The 6,041-nt window shown below is 38.4% G+C and overlaps 1 pseudogene; it reads right to left on the bottom strand.

Moving 5' to 3' along the window:
* Window positions 1-6,041, bottom strand: part of LOC107657265 (polycystin-1-like) — a 28,965-nt pseudogene that overhangs the window by 9,195 nt on the left and 13,729 nt on the right.

Genomic DNA, 6,041 nt, shown 5'->3' with positions numbered 1-6,041 from the left:
ATATATGCATGTATGTGTATGCATTTATATATACATAATAAATATACACAGTACACACACATATATTATGTAAACATAAACGTTCATTTTGAATGAGATTAATCGCGATTAATCATGTTGCAGCCCTACAAATTTGACATCTGGTTTCCTAGCACAAATAAAAATCACAACTGAATTGGAATCTAAGAAGCATTCTCATTGAAATTATGAATGAGTTATGAACATTTCATGTGAGTGAGTATGATTTTTTTTTTGTCCATTTTATCCATCCAGTATAATAGTCTTTTTTATTAGAAAGATACGGAGTAGACCTCCTAATAAATATCCAGACAACTGGTTTGTCAGGGCTATCTCGGTTACCTGGTTAAGTTGACTGGTTTGTCAGGGCTATCTCGGTTACCTGGTTAAGTTGCCTGCTCAGGGCAATAGAATATTGAATGATGTCTTGAGGGTTGCCTTGTTGGCGCAAGGCACATAATTCGGATTGGCTCTTATTCCTCAACCACTTCGTTGTGCATTGGTCACTCAGCAGCACTGTCAGGTTCCTGCAGAATATATCAATTGTAATTTTAGAGCTGTGATGTGTAGTCAAATTTTATTTGACTATACAATTGGCAAGCAGCTGAATGACTAACTTTCTCACTGCAATGACTGACGCCCCCACACTGTCCTCTACCAGCGCCAGCACGTGAATAACAGTTAAGTTTTCCACTGTGCTCACACTACCCAGTGGCACCAGGGAGCTGAACGTCTCTGAGTGCCTCTGTAAAGGGTAATCAAGGGACATAATGGTCATAAATCTTCACACTGTGCCACCTGCAGTGAAAATATCAGCTGAGTTGAGTCAGCATCATCATCCATCCACCCTGCCGTTGAGAAAAAATAGCAAAGAATGAGTCAATCCGCAGAGCCATTACTTGGGTGAGAAATAAGAGGAGAAGAGAAATGACACTACCTGAGCAACTGTAAGAGACCATGGTTTCCAGGAAATGAAGTGAGTCGTCAGGTGACAGAGTGCAAATACCCCCATAGGGAGGATGGTTGGGGACTAAGGTGATGCTTGCTGACCCCCAAAGCCCAGAGGCTGGTTCAGGCACGTTGAGAGTAAAGGTGTATTTTTGGCCCTCCATTAGCACCCCTGGTTTAATGACTATTTCTCTCCTGAGACTTCCTGTCGAGGTAGTGACCTCGTTCAGTGTTAGAGCTTCACCTTTCTGATTCTCTGCAGTCCACCTGTACTGTAGTTGAAGTGTTTTAAAACATTATTAAGGGGTGTGTGTGTATGAGAGAGAGAGAGAGAGAGAGAGACTTATAAAAGGCATATGAAGTTATTTTAAGGGACATTGTACAGTGTCTTGACATGAAGAACAATGACCAGCCAATGTAACGTAATGGCCATGACTCACATGGAACGACGGCAGGGAATAACATGAGACACACTTTACAGTCACAGGTAGCAATGTGGTATTGTACACTGTAACCTGCAAGAATAAAAAAAGAGTTAAAGACATTAGAGGAACATAGCTTTCTCCTCTCTGTTGATGTATTTTCTTTTGAAACAGGAAATTAATGTATTGAAGAGTTTCTCCTTTTTAAAAAAAATCACTAAAAAGTTCCATCCCCGACAAACTTAAATTGATAGTTAACAAAAAATGAAAATCCTTTAATCATGTCATTCCAAAACCATAAGACTTCCCTTCATCTTGCAAAACACAAAAAAAACCCCGATATTTTAATCTATATTTTTAACATATTAATGTGTGTTGATCAATGTTTATACATGAATCAAAGCCGAAATTAAATTGATTTATCATATAAAACAACCATGTCTTTTACAGTGTCTTTTTGGACTTTTTGACGTGTCAAATTTTTGATTGAGTAGACTTTCAATGGATGGACAAAAATGATGAGGGAATATCAAAAATATATTTTCTGTGTATGTGTTCCAAAGATGAACTGAATGCATTTTGAATGTCAAGAGACTAAATTATTTTTATTTTTGGATGAACCATCCCTTTAACAGAATGTCCCATTAGAATGAAGATTTCCGTGAACATAATTTGAAGTAAAATGTTCTCATACAGTAGTAAATATTGAACAGTATTTCTGTATGGGCTGGAATGAACTGTAACATTACAAAGCATTTTTTCCCCCTGTAATTTTTCTTTATTCTATGGATAGAAATTTTGGAGAGTGCAAATCGAGACAAAAATATATATTTTCCAGAATGTTTTAATTGCTTTTGTCAATACAATGAAGGTCAGTGGGGTCCAAAACAACATTAGACCCCACTGAATATTATTTTATGAATTTAAATTTTTTTTATTAAAAAAGACAATTTTAAAAATATCATATGTGCGCAAAAGAAAGAAAGTCATACAGGTGTAACACAAAATGAGTGTGAGGAAATTATGACAGAATGTAAATGGCAAATACTGTATGTTCATGTTGTGGAGAGCAAGGTGAAGTAAAATAAGTTAACACTCACTGACTGTGATATAGAAACAGGTTGTCGTCAACTTTTGTAAAGGATGAGAGTAAAGTGGTACATTCTGTCTGGCAGCAGTGCACTTCTGGAAAGAAGCAGTATACTTCCATTTCCTGGAATATGTTGATGAAGCGTGGAACCAGCTGAAGACAATGCTGCTGTGTTCTGGAAGCACAGAATACACAATCAGTTGAATGTTTACATTAAGTGAATCAAGTATTCACTGTATTTGTGATGTACCGTACCTCTATAGTGTAACCCCACTGGAACTGAAACAGCTTGTTATCATTCTCCTCTGAATCTGGATCAAAAGACTCAGTTGCATCCAAAATCCGTCACCAGTCCGTACAGCCTTTACCACTCTTTTAACGGGGGACATGCCTCCCCGCTACCCTGCGACGCCACCGTTCTTCCACTTGATGGCAGACATGTCACTGACACTGACCCCAAGCACTGAACACCCACACATCAGTGTAGGTGGCAACACTTGACTTGACACTGTTCCAAAACCTAATAAACATAAGTAGGCAAAATAAACAAAAAAGTTTTATATTATTTCTCTTAATTAATTAATAACTAATTTATAATAATTATTTTACAGTTTTAACCTGTATGTTATCTTAACATGTCCGCAAAGTAAAATAATCCATTCAACTGTATTAAACAATATTACAATATTACAGTAATATCGCAGAGAGCTTGATTGACAGGCGATCAGACCAATCATAATGCCGAATCCGCCATTTTGCCTGACAAACAAATCAGACTGGAGAGTAGATTAACTTCGGTGGACTTAAACTTGAAAAATTGTGCAGATTGACATCTTTCCGTGGTTGAAATAAAATACGTTCTGATGTTCATTCATGTTTATTTCTGCTTTAATGAAAATATTAGAAGACAATCAATTCACGTGCCATTCGTACTGAGGTGCTACGACACATTAAAGAGCCACAAAACAGTATTTATTTACTTTGTTTCGCACCAGAAATAGCCTGTTCTGTCTTGGCTGTTGGCACATTGTCAGTTTCCTCATTGCTCCGCAATGTATTTTTCACTGTGTGAGAACATGATGTGTGGCGTGACAGCTCCATGGCTTGTCGGACATAGCAACAGCAGTTAAGGGGGGCAGATCATTATGAAGGGTCAGTTGCAGAGTAAAGAGCAACACTGTGTCCATTTATACATGAGCAGCTCATGATCTGGTGTTTTCAGCATCTCAGAGCAACTCGGGTTACAGTCAAGCAGCAAACTCCATCTTTACATTTACATTAGTTTAAAGGCAATTTGAGAACTCAATACATTTTCACATAATTTCCAATATTTTGTGGACAAGTTTATGGTGTTTTACCAGTATTCCTCCAAAATAAAAGCTTGAGGCTTTGAAATGTTAAAAGCTTAAGGGTGTTAACATTTAGAAATGTAAGGCATAATTGTTAGGCCTGTTATTACATTCAGTTTGATTGGATTCCTAAAACACCAGGGTGACAAGGTGTAATTAACCAATTAATTAATCAATCAGAGAACCCTGAATATACAAAGTTAAATTTCTGGAAATCATGGATTTATTTTGTAACTTTTAAACTTAATGTTAAAATTATTATGCTTCCTTGCTATCCTTTTCTAGGCAGCTCACTAGGTTTCTGGAACAGAGCGTATTTCTCAGCTATTATTTTAAATGATAGTAGAAAGTTTCACAATGACCTATCAAAGACACTTATTTTTGTGTTTGTGCAGGTTATAGTACAAGACAAACATATCACCTTCTATCCTGATGACATTCTGGCATTGCAACACACTAGAAGAGCAGGCAAATTTCTACATTGTGTTTGCTGGCACCAACTCGTCCTGGAGCCAGAGTTTCCTCTCCCTGAGTGGAAGTGAGTGGGGGGGCTGGTTAGAGGGGGGTCTGACTGTCGATTCGGGACAGGACCAATGGCTAGATGAACTGGTCTGTTACCTCCAGGTGATTTACGAGGACACAATGCCACACTTTGGAGCTTATATATACCCACCAATACCCAGCACCTCACAGAGCAACAGTCAAATCAAAGCAGAGAGTCCTGTCACAGTGTTGCAAGTTTTGTATCCAAAACTTGACAAGGACAACCAAATGCGTGTTGCTGTCAATGTCCCAACCCTCATTGTCATCCAGATCATTTCAGGAGAAAACGCAACAAGTTTCTGGTCAGACCCTGTGTCTAAGAACGGAGTCCCTTTTGTATCCTCTTGCCCTGCTGAGATTGAAGGAGGATGTTTTAGGACTTCTCTTGACATGTGGTTCTCTCATGTGTACATGAAGCTTTCTAGTCAAGGGGAACATATACTAAACATCATGGCTTCAAACAGCTTGAATTCCCAGACTCTGAGTGTGAGAGTTGTGTCTCATATTCCTGTAACTGGGCTGAGAATCCAGCCTCAGGGCTTCAGCAGAGTTCTAGTAGACATACCACAGGTATGAATTTCTTGTGTGTCATTGGGAAAGAAAATATTACCTCAAAAGTTCACCAGTAACCTTTTAGAATTTGATGTGCTAATGGTATTTACATGGTATTTGAAGAGAAGGTTTTTAGAATCGCTTTACTAGACTTTAAATAAGGTGCTTACTTGGTTATTGTTTCTACAGTTGTTTACAGCTTCAGTAGTCACAGGCTCATCAGTGAAGTATACTTGGGTTATTGATGACCTGGTCCAGTTTCCACACACAGGAGAGTCCTACAGCGTGCTTTTTAAGAAACCAGCAGAATACAAGCTAAAAGGTAAACAGGTTAAAATAACAGAAATAGTTTCAAGTACAAGTTTAAACCCCTTTGTGAAACTGAGCCTAAAGCAATGATACAGTGATCCACATCTTCAGAGGTCAGTGGTTCTCAGCTGGTGTTGTTTCAAGACCAAAAAAAAAAAATCCTTGTTTTTCAAATCAAATTTTAAAATGTATTAATATTACAGTCATGGCCAAAAGTTTTGGCAGCGACATAAATTGTGTTTTGCAAAGTTTGCTGCTTCAGTATTTATAGATTATTTTCCCACGTTTCTATGGTATACTGAAAAACAATGATTAGCATATAAGTTTTAAAGGCTTTTATTGGCAAAAAATATATAGTAAATCAATATTTACAGTGTTGACCCTTGTTCTTCATAACCTCTGCAATTCGCTCTGGCATGCTGGATATTAGCTTCTGGGTCAAATCCTGACTGATGGCGATCCATTCTTGCCTTATTAGTTCTCGGAGTTGATCACAATTTGTGGGCTTCTGCTTATCCACTCGCCTTTTGGTCCCAAACAGTCGGAAGGGAGCTTCATCAGAGAAAATAACTTTGCACCAGTCTTCTGCTGTCCAATACTTGTACTTCCTGCTGAATTTCAGTCTGTCCTTGACATTTTTCTTGGAGAGAAGTGGCTTCTTTGCTGCCCTTCTTGACATCAGGCCATTGTCTAAAAGTCTGGGCCTCACTGTGCGTGCAGATGCTCTCACACAAACCTTCTGCCATTCCTGAGCAAGCTCTGCACTGGTGGTGACATGATTCCATAGCTGACTCCTCAGGAGGGGACATC

Source organism: Sinocyclocheilus anshuiensis, unplaced genomic scaffold (assembly GCF_001515605.1).
Source record: "Sinocyclocheilus anshuiensis isolate Anshui unplaced genomic scaffold, SAMN03320099.WGS_v1.1 scaffold159, whole genome shotgun sequence".
Lineage (NCBI taxonomy): Eukaryota > Metazoa > Chordata > Actinopteri > Cypriniformes > Cyprinidae > Sinocyclocheilus > Sinocyclocheilus anshuiensis.
The sequence above is the reverse complement of the archived record's forward strand: the minus strand, read 5'-3'. Positions and strand labels throughout refer to the sequence as shown.